Source organism: Carassius auratus, chromosome 28 (genome assembly GCF_003368295.1).
Source record: "Carassius auratus strain Wakin chromosome 28, ASM336829v1, whole genome shotgun sequence".
In the NCBI taxonomy this organism is placed as follows: Eukaryota; Metazoa; Chordata; class Actinopteri; order Cypriniformes; family Cyprinidae; genus Carassius; species Carassius auratus.
In genome coordinates, this window is record NC_039270.1 from 20,619,271 (window position 1) to 20,634,744 (window position 15,474).

General features: G+C 35.8%; 1 protein-coding gene across 3 annotated transcripts in view; it reads left to right on the forward strand.

The window, feature by feature from the left end:
* Nucleotides 1-15,474, forward strand: part of cep112 (centrosomal protein 112) — a 179,452-nt gene that overhangs the window by 162,931 nt on the left and 1,047 nt on the right. The window lies entirely within an intron of this gene.

Here is a 15,474-nt window from a genome sequence, read left to right on the forward strand (position 1 = left end):
AAAACTATTTTTTTACCCTGTCAAAAACAGCTCTTTTCAGAGCAAGTCGTTTTGTAGCATATTCCTTTAAATGTTAATGAGCTCTGCTGACCTCGCCCCTCTCTTCCGAGCCGCTCTGAGTAGTCTCAGCCTCAGACGTCTTGCTCATGGACTGTTGGCTAAACGTCTGGTGCATATGGCACACAAAAGTGGAAACACGTCAGGAGTTTCAAAATCAGCATTGGATTGGTTGAATTATACAGGATTTCTGGGAGATGTGTGTGTCGCGTTCTTTAATGTTCCACCTGGAAACAAAGATGCCGTGACACCAAACCCCCTCACGAAAGAAGAAAGCCACCATGTTTACAACTATGAAGACAAAGGGCTAATGAGGATCAACTAAAAGCTGGACTCTCAAAAAGTATGTGAAATATTTAAAGTTCACGGCATAGAATCTTTAAAACACCACAGAGAGTTATTTTGTTGTGGCTACATTTTCACTCCCCTGAAACATGACGATGAACAAAACGAACTGTGATTGGTTGTTTGACATGTCGGTCAAACGGCCTCATGTATAAAGTTCTCATGGATTCCAGAACTTCAGCTGTCAGTCTGAAGCTCTGGATAATTAGCCAACTCTCTGAGGGAGTGTGTACTTTCATTATTAAGAAAGACGATTTGCAAAGATTCATTAAAAAACCTTATACTCGCTTCTTCTGTAGGTCAAGCTGGCTCACAAATGATTCACACGAACATCGAGACGCATTTAGGTAGATCAGTGAAACAATGGTGGACAGATGACGGCTCACTCAGGGCGAGTCTAAGGTAAGACGCCAGTCCAGTCTGTGCTGAAATGCTACAATCAATCAAACTATTGTGGGAGGGGCCTGTTTTTGTGATGTCATACAGACAGACATCTGAGATCGCCACAATTTGAGAAAGGGGTAAAGATTTTAATAGATTTAAAAAAAAAAACACTGGGTGGATTTTTATCAGTATAGGGTGGTTGTGTACACACACTGTCAACACACATTTCAGTTCAAACAACTTTTAAAAGTGCGTGTAGCATCCGACAACCCCTTTAAAGGTAAATCTGTGATTTATGTGCTACTAGTGGAGCTAAATGGAATTCCAACAATAATAAGCATGAGAAAAAAGTTTCCCAAACACTTTCACCTCCATCAGTCATCTGGCAAATGACTGGTCCCGCCCCAAACTCACACAACTGACTGAGTCAGAAGTTGACATGTCAGACTGCTCAAACAGCCATGTTTACACTCTTCAAGAAGACAAACTACAACACTGGCTTACTCACACTGACTCTACATGTCCAGGATTTTAGCACAGACAATTATACACATCAGCCCTAATAGCATTATTTAACAGCAGGATCCATGTGGCTGTCGTTTGCCTCTGATATCAGTTGTTATTTTTATAATAAGTATGTTTAATGTTTGAAAAAGAAAATCTTTTATTTTTATATATTTCTAAATTAAATTTTTATCTATAGTGGCAAATCGCAGTTTTTAGCAGCCACTACTCTGTTATAATGAAATGTTGTTTAAAGTTGGCATGAAACAGAATTTGCAAATTAACTTTTGATTTGTGAAGTATTTCTGGGTGATTTGGCTTATCAAAAAGGAAAAAAAGTACAGGCCATAAATGGAGGCAGATATGAGTCTTACAAACATAAGCAGTGAAAATTGAGTCTTATCACAGGAACTTGGGCTGTTTTGATTAAAGGTGAGTTTAAAAATTGATTTCATACAGAACAATTTTTTTTTATTTTTTTTTATTTGATATTCAAGAAACTTTTTTTTATTAATGAGTCATTCTCAAAATATGGTGTCAAACCTGTACCTTGACCTTTGAGAGATACTATAAAAACATTTATAGTTAAGAAACACCATGTATAAGGCATCTTTATCTGGGACACCGCTTCTGACAGTTGTTGATTTGTTTATTTGTAATCTTTTTTTTTTTAAGTTAAAGCAGAAGTGCAAGGTCTAACAGTAAAGAACATGCAAATAACTAAAGATATTAACAATTCCAGAAAAACTGTTCTTGTATTTTTTATCATTAAATACTATTTAAAAATAAATATATATTAAAGAAAATACTAAATATTATAGAAATATAGAAAATTCTGAAGAATTTTCATTTTTTTTTATCATTATATGCTATTTTTTGAAATGTTATAGAAATGTACATCCAAGCTCAAAGAGGCTTTTTTTAAGATATGCACATAATTATTTTCCAACTAAGTAAAAAAAAAAAAAAAAATGTCAAACTAATTTAGTTTCGGTTTAAATTCATTGGCTTTCTTTGTTCACTTGAAACATTCATTTAAAAAAAGTCATAATTAACTGCTTTCAGTCTCATCAGATTAAGTGTGCGATGATTTGAAAATACCTAAAAACATTTTATACGAATTTGTGACTGGTGTTACAATCATTGTGTTTTTTGTGAAATAAAACAAAATTATAAAATAACAGGAGTTATTGAATTGAACTGAATAATATGTAACACAAGTCTAAAGTGCTTAAAAATTATTTTGCAAACTGTTAGTTTATAGTTAATTCATGTAGTTAATTTATTAATTTAACATTCAGATAATTTACATTTCGGTGTCATACAAATAGTGATCTGAGGCTCACACTTGATACAATTCATTATAATAGAATTTCACGTAAGCCACCAGTGTGATGCTCTGTCTATTGACGCCTTCAATGCTGTTCTATGTAGATGACACTTAGGCCATTGGTTGTGTTACTTTCTGTTTTCCTGTGCTTTGTAACATAAGAATAGTTATAAAACCAGTCAATATTCACATAGCTAAACTTTATTTAATAGAGAAGATCAGAAATGTCGAAAGCATCTTGCCAGACAATAGTTTTGAAGCAGCATTTGTTAAAGTTGTATTCTTTTCAGAATGGTCTCCAGAAATCTGCATTGGAGATTAAAATCTTCAACACATCTGCCCACTCAGATTCCTGTTGTCTGCTTTTTTCCAAAGGTAGCACAACCCCACCAGATATTTATTTGATCTGCAGATTTAACTGTTGAGGCGAATGGACAAATGTTACACAAAGCTCTGAGTAACAGTAGCTTCAAACTCTTGCTGGAAAAACCTTGAAGGAGTTGTGGTTGGAAACCCTGATTAAATGATCATCAAGAGCCTCATGAAATGCTGTTTTATCAAGCATTGTCTTTCTGTGAATAGGGACTGTGAACTTTCAGTTAGATAAAGGGTTTTTGTGCTCCGTTTTCCACTGTAGCAGCAAAGATTTAATGCTTTTAATGAAATAAAAATACAAAATAGTCTTAAACTTAGTTTGAAATGCATCTGTTTTCTTAAAGAAGGTCAGTAAAAGACAATGTGTAAATCAATTAAATCAATTAAAATAATGGTAACACTCAATTTAGGGACCAAATTCTCACTAAAAAAAACTAGTTGTTTATTAACATGCCTATTGCTAGCATATTGGCAGTTTACTAGTGCTTATAAAGCATGTTATTCTGCAAGACCATGTTTTAGATGCCTTAATACACCTCATACCTAAACTTAACAACTACCTTACAAACTAGCAGAAAAAATAATGAGTTTATAGAGGAAAAGTTGTTGTTAATAGCTAGGTAAGAGTGAGAATTGTTCCCCGAAATAAAGTGTCCGCAGAATAATTTCTGGCACATTTCCAATTCAATTTCTAAAAGAAAACAAATAATAAAATGCAAACCCACGAGGTCCGACAAAGAATGCTGCAGTCCACATTGTTGCAGATAAAATGCACCACATATAGTATTAAATAATAATAAAAAAAAATTAAGATATTATTAATAATTCATCTCTGCTTAATTATCTGTCTCACAAACACCTACCATATTTGCATATTTTTTTACCGAATTCTCCTTCAAAGTGCAGTGGGTTGTGGGCAATAACAGCCAACAGAGTGTGCAAGGATCCACACTTTAAAAATGTACACCAAATAGTAGATTTTTGCATACTCCTTTTTAACATGCTATGCTTTTGGGACACACTTATTCTAATCTCACATACTTTTTAGCATTAATATTATGCCCATTGGGATGCAGGGTTAGTTTATTTAACTTATCTAACAGCTCCCACTATAAAACGTGAGTTTTTAAAAGTAATGGGACACCAAAGTATAGCTATTCAGGGAAGCGTTCACTTTTCTCTCTCTGTTTCCTCCCACTCATCTATTTCTGTACCGCACAGAACGCAAAGACAGTGGGATATCTGTTAAACAATAACACGGGAACTCTCTGCGGCCTCCATTATGCTCCAGTCTCGCCCCGTACTGCAGTCACCAAGTCCATCCAAACAAGGGGTCACATATTTAACGTGACCACACTCTGCAGGACTCCACAATAGATCCCGACTGCAGCCAAAACCAAAGCTATTTTCAAGCTTATCAATATTTTTCATCTGTGGAGTATTGGGAGGATCAAAGGGATTTTTTTTTTTTACACCCTCCGGTTTGCCTCAGTCTTATCTGCTGATCAAGAGGGCGTAGCACTGTGTGCCATTACCTCATAAAGGCAGATTACAGCCAGTGGAATATCCCACACCGGCTCTAAAACAGGAGGTGGCAGTTAGGTTTCCACACCTGCATTCCACAGCAGTGTTGATATTTATTAACAATTTATACAGATATGAAACCATCTAGCGCCGGTCAAAGTGTGCATTTGAACCCAGGTCTTATCAGAATGATCATGTTTAGGAAATGAATGCACATGAACACCATAGTGGGATTTTTGCTGCTGCCAAGTTTTCCTTGCTTATTAGTTGGGAAGTCATAAAGTGATTTTAGTCCTAGCTGAGTCAGGAGGCCTTTCTGTGTAGAGTTTAAATGCACTCACTCTTTGCATGGCTTTACTCTGATTGGAGGTCCAACAATCCGATATACGATTTAAGATATTTGTATTTTTGTTATTTTGTCAATAAGCGATTTCGATTTTTAGACCCCTCCTACCTCCAAAACTTAACCTACCCATTTTATAGCAAATATAAAAGGATATAAAATGCAATTGATCAAAATATGCAGGAAAATAACCAATTTAGTAACAAAATAGAATTAAAAATATTTTTATAGTCGCTAATTCCACTCCTTCCTCTAAACCTTAACATAACTATATATGTACAGTAAAACATGACAAACATATAAATGCAATTACAATAATTTATTTTATTTAGTCATTTAGCAGATGCTTATTTATTGGAAAAAGATTCAAAAGCAGTACCAAAACTAATCCAAATGACGATGCGATGCAGATGCAGTTCTTTCTGATGGAATAAAGTAGGATTGTGTAAGCCAGAGCATAATTTATGTTGTTAATCGCTGAAAATATTCTATAGATTATTTTCCAGATCCATTTTATGAACTGTGAAGGTGTGTGCGCGTCATCAAACACACCTCACTAGAAACACGGCATGTGGCATTCTGTTATGAGCCGTTTGAGGCGCCAACATTTACATTTGTAAAGAACATGCAGTGTTGCCAATTTAGTGACTTTTCAGACCCCAGGGTTACAGCGCATGAATAAAAATTGGTCATTTCGTAATTGTTGCTTTTTTGGTGTATTTTATAGTTCTATTGTCAGTCACAGCATGTTGGAGAAAATGTCTTTTGTGGTTCATGACAACCAAAGTAAATATTACATGAAAAGTAACGGTTAAACGATTGCAGAAATGTAATTTATTTTATTGGTTAAAAGTGAAGTCTTGTTTAACATTGTGTAACGTTAGGCCTATTTTTGGAAACGAGCGGAAGCAGAAATCACACAGAACAGAGCAAAATGTTAAGTAAACAATTTTAGAATGCAGCTGAAAACAAGGTCATTGATATTACCACTGAAAACAACAACAATAATGCAGCGATATCAATATTCAGTATACGCTAATATCCCAGTTTGGTACGTTTAAATGCTGAAAATATGTCAGTATTGTATGTTTTATTCCCTCCAAAAACAAGTAATTGTAAGTTTTATAGAATCACATTTTACATAAAATTTATACGAATTATCTTTAGATCACATTGGTCTCATGCACTTAACTGGACTTGTATATGCTGCAGCCATTGTAAATCCACAAGACCACAAGTGAACATAAAGTGTGCCATTTGGGACAGGCCCTCTGATGGAACCAGTTGGAGATAAACTTTAAAGGACCGCTCTGATCAACAGCAATGTTACACTGCGTGCATTGGTTAAGCATTATGAAACAGGAGTTGGGATCATGTTCTTTCCTCTATTTTGACATACTTTAGCATTCATTTCTGAAATATGATCGTTCTAATTTGCCTTGAGGGCAGCACTTTGAGTCCTGTTTTTTTTAAATTGGAGTCTTGTCAATGCAAATGCATATTGAACATAATGAAGATCTCATTGTGAATGTTTACTGTACAAATAAATAAGTGCGTATTTTGTGTCCTGTAGGAACTTGAAATGTACAACCTTTTCTCTTTAATTTGTTGAATTCTAGTCTAGTCTTTCTCAGTAAGGGAGGATAATAAATATAATATTTTCACCAAAATCATGTAAACACACATCATGCCATTATGGCAACTTCTGAACTCACAAACAGAATATTCCCCAAAGGACAGCAATAGATCAACGTAAAAAAATAACCCGGCAAATATTTGGCTGAGTTGATCAAATAAAAAGCGAGCAAACAGACTTGCTTTGATGCATCATTCTGGCCAGCGCTGTTGCAGTGTATTGTGGGTGCAAAGCATTTATCATAATATTTCTTGAATATTATTATAAAGAGTTTACACCCACAATAATATTAATAATGTTCAGTCATAGATTTGTTTTTGTTTCATTTGGATCTGAATCAAATATTATGCAAGATAATGAATTACTAATCATTTAAACAGATTTTTTTTTTTACAATCACTATCCAGGTTTCCCCTTATTTTCATTACTAGTAAAAGGGTAAAACTACCCCAGGGTTTCAATGCTTAAATATATAGTATGTTTTGTCAATATTTAAAGTACAAATGTTTTGATGAGTCTGGTCATTTGGAGAGATTCTCACAAAGAAAATATTATTTTAAGTTAGTCACAGCCTTGTTTTCTCAGGCTGGTTGTAATCAGTACATTATTCTGTGTGTGTTTAACACAGATGTATCTCTAATGGAAATGTTTGGGTTGGGAACACTCAGGTGAACAAAGATGGGAGCCACAGGAGATTAAGGAGATAAGTAGATCCTAATAAGAAAGTTAAATTACAATAACTTAATCCAGAAATAATCTAGGATATTTCTACTTGTTCTCTGTGTACTTCTTACACTTATAATTCTATTTTAGTCATGACATGAGTTCAATGGACTGTATGTAATGAGATTGTTTGTAACTTTGAGTGAAGTGAAGTGACATACAGCCAAGTATGGTGACCCATACTCAGAATTTGTGCTCTGCATTTAACCCATCTAAAGTGCACACACACACACACAATCATTCATGCTGCTGCACCCGGGGAGCAGTTGGGGGTTCAGTGCCTTGCTCAAGAACACCTGGTCGTGGTCTTGCCGGCCCGATACTCAAACCCACAACATTAGTGTTAGGAGTTAAACTCTCTAACCACTAGGCCACGACTTCCCCACTTTCCATAAGTGTTGGTAACACTTTATTTTAGGGATCAATTCTCACTGTTAACTAGTTGCTTATTAGCATGCATATTGGCTGATTGATTTACTTGAATATTACAAAAAAATGCATATGACACACTAAAAAGTGAACAAATGATTATGTAGCATCATGCTAACACACAAAGGAGAATTCAAAATTAAAGTCTGCCCACTTTCATGGTCCATAGATCTTAATAGAAATAGACCTTTCAGTTCAGGTAAATGTGGATAGAGAGTGGTTGAGGTTCCAGGATGATGATTTAATGATTGCTCATGCATATCCACAGCTGCATTTGAACAGACTCTCTGTCCCTACATGTACTGAGGCAGCTTCATAATCCATGTCAATCCTTGTTTTAACCTACCTCTTTTATTCAGTGTTTTGTTGTTTGCTTATGTTACTTTCAACACCAGCATAACATTTTGTGTCATTATCACAGTGTGGAGGGATACATGGACTTTTTGAAGTGTGGTATTAAAGGAACCTGCCATTTCAGTCTGACAATGACACAGTCTGAGTGTAAATGTGTGTGACAATCTTTCCTGTTCCTTTGTCTCTCATGGATTTTCTGTCAGACTAGGTTCTGTTCCATGCACACAGGACAGGTTTCCTTTTCTTCCACTCTATTTGTGTAGGGCCAGACGAGTTCATAGTTGTCTGTTTCCCATTATTAATATTGATGTGTTGCATTGTGACAGAGAACTGTGCTCAGTCTGGAAGTCATAACGCTCATCTTAAAGCTGTTGTGAGTGCGTGTCTGTCTGCTGTTGTCAGTGCGAGCAATATAAAAAAAAAATATTTTTGTAAGGTTTTTTTTTTTTTTTTTGCATTGCTGTTTAATAATACAGCGTCAATAAACCACTTCATATAGCTGGTCCATATAAACTAACACAGTCTTTATTCTATATTCTCACAATGCCTTTCTGTCCAGCGTCTGTCGGCTTAGAGTGGGGTCCAGAAGAACTGAAAATATGACATTTAAAGTCTATTATTAACAGAGCCCTTTTGAAAAAATTACAAACAAGGGATATTATAATATGAAGTTGTTATGAGAAATTGAAGACTGCAGACAAGTCAGTTTGGATAAGTCAGATGTCTTGCTTCCACTGAAGTACAAGATGCTCTTTGAAACAGCCTCAAAGCACGCAGGACAACATGATCATTGGGTCTTACACTAACTCTGGGAGTCCCAGAAATCAAAAGGAAGAAGAAGAAAAGACATGCAGCAAAAATCATGCTAGAAACTAAACTATAAAAAGATTGAAAGTTCCTTGATAATCTCTTGAAATTACATTCAGCCCATTTGAAGTGCATTTACGTGTCTACTTATTGGGACCACTGTGTATATACTACATATCAGCCAGATTTGGACCAAACTAACAATGTACTTTTAACAAAACTGACAAAGGCTTAATGCATTTACAAGGGTTACGTATATAGTGAGTATGGGTGTGTTCCCTGGAAATCACACTCACAAGTTTAGCTAGAGAGGAACTATTTTCAGCAATATTGTTTTATAGGACACTAGGCATGATCCTTGGCTTGTTAGATCAGACCTCCAGATTGATTTTCATGTTCAGTCTAATAGCAGCTTCTAACCTGCTGGAGGAAGGACAGGATCTTTTTCATTTACACAGTGAGATTTCCTGTGTCCTGGCTCTCAATCCCACACATTGGTGACACAAAATGAGGGGGCATGTGTATTCTTCAGTCTTTTCCAACCCCGGTAATGCTACCAGGGTCTGATACTGACATTATAGTTTGAAATGACATAAAAAATAAAAAAAACTCTTCAGCAATTTGACAGCAACTTTCCGGAATCAAAGCCAGTGAACGTATAACTCGGGCCGTTTACACAACGTTTTTTTAGCCAAAAACAAGAAACTTTTTAGCCATTTTGCATGTGTGTTTACATGACAATGGTATTTTGGGGACTGAAAACACGTTTTTGAAAATTGGTTTCAAAGTGCAACTTTCTAAAAAAGGCACAATTATAGTTTCCTTGAAAACCTCATGTGTGTGATTAATATGATTTAGGTATGTAGACATGCGCAATACATGTCAATTTTAAAGGCAAGCACAAACAAACATACAGGAATGCCCAAGTATGGTACTGTTGTTGCTGCTCAAGAGTTTTATAACATTTCTTCAGAAAAGTGTGGATTTACTTCACTAATATTTCAACCAACGGAGATCCATCATATACAACATTTATTCCTCACTGTGTTTGCTAACAAGGTGACAGCACCAACTACTCTCCTGGCATACATAATACAGCATTTTTGGCGGATATGTAAATGTGAATCATTTTGAAAACATTTTTTAACTTTTTAAAATCACAAGAGAAAAGAAATCAGTGTTTTTTCTACATTGTTGTCGCGTAAACTTAGCCTCAATGTCAGCATGAAATGAAAACTCACCCTGTTTTCTAAATACATGTCATAGAACTTGTTTGGAATGATTCATTCAGGTGTATGTTTTTTTTTTTTTTTTTTGGATCTGTCTGGTTATGTATGGAGAACTTTTCCAAGAACTTACTTAGCATAAACATGAGTTTACACCCACATCTCAACTGCAAAAACGGAAGTTCAAGAACAAAATTTTAAAGACTGCTGTGCACTTGTATTTCTGGCGCATAAGGTATACAGAACCAAGTCCATGGTCGGTTGCACTCAGATGTACTTCACAATATGGAAGAAACCGTCTGATCTCGACTGTGGCCGTAAACCTGCCTCTCCTCCTAGACAAATTAAAAAATAAAGAGGATGAGGATGAACCTTCAGGATGTCTTCATCTGCTCCCCACCACTGGCAAAGGAAATGAAAATCATTTCTACAGATGTGCTCCCTTTCATGGCCAAAAAGGGATTAGAGAGAACATCAGACATTGTTTCTATGTATTGTTTGACTTTAAAGTCATGCGCAAAATGGGATTAAAACAAAACAAAAAATGCTGATAAATAACCTTCAGTAAGCCAACCCAACCCAACACCCCCCACCCCTTTGGCAGAAGACTAAACCAGCTTCAAATAGCTACCATGTTCCTGACAGCGTCCCACTGCTGCTATCACCTCAAAGGCCATTCCAGGACGAAATTCAAGTTTATTTTCTTTAAATCTCCCATTTCTAACAAGATCCTCTTAAAAGCCCATAACAAGCAGCTGAATTGTTGCTCTCTTCATCTGGAGGGGTGTAAGACACCATGTCTAACTTCAAAGTCCATCTTAATGCCACACTTTAATTGTATCTACTCCAGCACCCTGCATGCCATCTGATTCTGCTGACTGCATTAACACTAAGAGTTCTTTCTCTTTTTAGGCCCAGTCATCCTTTCTTTTGACTCGTGCACACTTACAGAGTTAGTTCACCCATAAATGCAAATTCTATCATTATTTACTTACTCTTATGTCGTTCCAAGCCAGTATGACATTCTTTCTTCTGTGGAAGACAAAAGGAGAAGTTCAGCAGAATCCACCCATGTGTTCTTGTCCATACAACAAAGCAGTGTTGGGGAAAGTTACTTTTAAAACAAATGCATTACAACATTGTGTTACTCGTTAAAAAAGTATCTAATTGTATTACTTTTTATGGAAAGTAATGCATTACATTACTTTTGCATTACTTTTTCTAATCCTTCAGCTGTGCTGCAATTCTGGATTGCTTGAAGAATAGGATGCAGGAGAAGAAAACTCAACACTATTCATTTATAAAAAAAAAAAAAAAACATATTGCTGTGTTTCTCAAAAAACATTTTTGCTTGTTAGTACGGTTGAATCTGATCATCAAAGGGCAACAGTAAAGACGTTGGCTAAAAACGGGATAAAATAGGTAGAAAATATTTTTGTTATTTAACAGGTTTAATCGTTGCAGGTTTGCATGATTCTGAGTTGTATTCACTATATATATTCACTTTGAAAAATACTGAATCTGTTTTTGTGCAAGTGAGATGAGTAATTGCATGTACACATGTAGTCTAGAACTACAGTAATAACCATTTTTACAGCACACACGTCTCTGCACTGCCTCCCAATTTCTCTGTCAGTCAATAAATTGGAAAACAAAGTAAATGGCATTAGTTATTTTAAAAAGTGTAAATTAAAAAAAGTATGCATAACTTTACTAGTTACTTGACAAAAGTAATCTGATTACATAACTCACATTACTTTCAGTTAGAGTTGCAAAAAGATGGAACATTTCCTGTAATTTTCGAAAATATTCCAGAAATGTTGTAAACGTTCCATAATATTTTTGGAATATTCTAGGGATTTTGGAAAATGTACAGAATTTTACTGGAAATTTTCCATCCATCTGCAACCGTACTTGCAATGGGCAAAACACTGCAATGTCTCAAGAAATCCTCTGAAGACATACAAACAATACTGACCTACTAATGCAAAACATTTTGAAAGAGTTTTGGATTGGAATTTTGATCCCCTTTCATTTGTGAATCTGAATATAGCTGAGACAAACTTGTCATTCAACGGTCAGATTATAGCCTAAATTCAGTCATATCTCAGTTTTTACTAAATGTGTTGTTACCACAACATTTAAATAGATTTGAGTACAGATAAGTGTGATTTCTTTTCCTAACAAAGTTGTCACAAGACTTCAGAAGACTTGGAATATAATGTACAAATCAATTTTTAATAGCTGTTATTGTGCTTTTAAACATTTTATGGTTCTATTGGTCCCTTTGTGTTAAGAAATTCTGCTTGATATCTTCTTTTGTGAAAATCACATGGGTTTGGAAAGAAATAGGATGAATAAATGATGAGAGAATTTTCATTTATTGGTGCACTATACCTTTAAAGATAGTGTCCCAGACTGGTCTTGTTTATTTGCCTAAGCCATAATTTCCTCCAAAAGCATGGTCGTTGCTCTGTGTATTTCATGCAAATCATGATCTGCTTCATTTTCTTTTGCCTCCCTGCATCTATGCCTTCCTCCTCCCCCTGACCCCTGCACACACTCACATCAGACATTCACAAAGTGGACATTCACACTTCACTCCTGGTGGACGTCTGTGATAATTGCCATAAGCCTCCTACTTGCTTTCATTTTCCATTGTTCTCCCTAAAGTCTTTGCTCTGGCTTGTGATAAAGGGATAATCACTTCAAAGCAAACTGCTGAGAGTTTAGCCCTGAGCTGAAAGAGCAGGCAGACAATACAGTCATTGAGAGCAGTTACTGATCACAGCGTTCATCACGGAGCAGCAGACGCTCTCAGACGCACTCACTTAAGCTGCTCCAAAGTGAATACATGGTGTTTCCTTTTGGAAGTATTTTTAAATTTCTTTCTAATTATTAGTTATTAAACAGGTTGGGTCTGATCAGTAATAGGCGACTGCACACCAAGCTAGTTTGCTGTATGAATGTCTTTGACCCTGCAAATGGCACATCCTGGATGATTATGCCTGGACAATTACTTCCTACTCTCATTAGAATTAGAATAGAGCATTACCATGTAAGTCTCATTTGTGGACCGTCTCCACAGTAGACAAAACATTTGATTATTGAGAAAGCTTTCCTGTGAAGATAAGGCAAGTGAGTAAAATCTGTTGTTCTAAAAATGTGTCTTAAAGATTGTTTTTTAAAATATACTTTATATTCTGCTCACCATAGTATGACAGCAATGTACACAAAGCTTTACATCTGCTCTTTAAATTCATCTCATTTAGCACTAATGCATGTATTTTATAATATCCTGCTCCTTAAAGTGAATGTAGAACATCAAAGGAAGCGCTCAAGCCTTTGAAGTATCATGAGTGGAATCAGTGGAACGTCCTCCCTCACTAGTTCAAAATGCAGGACAAGCTTTTCTGGTAGTTTCACTTTTTTAGTTGAGAAGGACTTTTAACTATACTGCTACTGTAAAGTAACCTACTTCGAACTTTTGTGCCGTCTTAACTAACCCTATCATGTTTTAAAGTGGTAGTTCACCCAAAAATGAAAAGTTTGTAATCTTTTACCCAGCTTTTACTCATGTTGTTCAAAACCTGTATTCGGTGGAACACAAGAGTAGATATTTTGAAGAATGCTGAACCCCATTTTCTTTCATTGTACAGGAAAAAAAAAACAACAACAACGCTGACACATATTTCAAAATATCTTATTTTATTCTTTGGAATAAGTCGAATAAATTTTTTTTTTTTGGGTGGTAAACTATTCCTTTAAAAGTCAATGTATATGTCTAAATCTGACTTTTGCCTTAAAATATCAGTATAGACACTGAGTTAAAGGAATAGTTCACCTAAAGATTTAACTGCTCTCATAATTTCCCATTACTTATGGAATATAGCTGATCAGATATTCTCATTGTTTTCCACTGAAGAAAGAAAATAACACTAGAGTGGAGCAATATGAAAATGATGATAAAAATTGTTGCGTTAACTATTCTATTCTACTTTATAGTCCTTAATTTGTCAGCTAAAACACTTTGAACACAATTGTTTGTACTGTGTTAATTTGTTACAATGTCAATTGTTGAACAACACAGAAGGGTAATTCAATATGTTCTCTATAAAATGTTTAGAATAGTGGTTTTTGGATTTATGTAAAATGAGTAAATTAATGTAGGCCTATATGGTTAAAAGAGACTTTAACCCCAAAGAGACCATTTCAGCTTCATTTCCTAACAGCTGAAACGTTAGCAACTTTTTATATAAAGAAAAATAAGAAACAGGTAGCATTAATATTCTCATTTGAGTTGTGACTATTTTATGGTGTAGAGAGTCATTGTTAACCCATGACATTATTTTACTCATAAATCATAAACTGCTATTCAAAAAAACTCGGCTCGTGGCTCAAAAAAAAGGCTAATTCTGTAACAAGCTTTTGTATTGCAAACTTTAAATCTCTATTATGTGTGAACGCAGAAATGAATGGGTCAACTAACAAAACAGTACCGAAGAGGTTAACTGTGATTCCTCCGAGGAAAAAGCGGCCTGTGTCTTTAAAGTTTCTGTAGCAACAGCAGGATCGCGGCGCTGCAGATCACTTACTCCTGACGCTCCACAGCTCGAGGGGAGTCGGCTCAAGATCTCTCTGCTTTGATAAGGTCCTTGCGCCTCAGTTGAAACTTTTCTCTGGCGGACTTTAGCGAATGGGCACTTTACAGCGACTCGATGAGAGCATTCGTGTTAGAGACATCGATAAGGCTTGTAAAAACTAAATATGTGGTTTTCGACCGTTTTGGAGCGATCTGTGTTGTTTTAAACCGGGAACGCGAGAAATAGTGCTGTATGTATCTGTCGGGACCGTGCGGTCGGCTGCGCTCTTTGATGTCCGCTCTTAAACCCTGAGCTCAGTCCACACTGGAATAAGAGACCAGAGCACATTCAATCGCACTATACAGGGACCTAGTGTGCTCTTCGCGGGAGGAAGTTTACGTTTAAAACCTAAAATCTACATTTGACAACAAACAACATCAGAGGACAGGAGGACTGCGTACAATTGGATATATTGTGGAATATATTCGTTCTGTTGATGGAAAACTGAGACTTTGGGGACTGAACTCATGGATGGATGGTGAGTTAGAGCAGTGTGTGTGTGTGTGTGTGTGTGTGTGTGTGTTCTCCCAGCGCTGGCCCCATGCTATTGCTTTGATGTGCTGTTTACCGACTTTGAAGTCATGTGTCGCTGTAAAATGCAGTATATCTGATAGACGTTACATTAAAAAGCATGTTTTCAGTTTGTATTTTTATTGTGTTGTATAAAGGTTAGATTGGCTATGCTTAAATAATATTCATGATAATATTACTGGACTTCAACCCCCTGTGATCTCATACTTATGTTTTTCTTGAGGGGTTTGAAGTTGAATGCAGCATGTTATGTCTTATTTCTA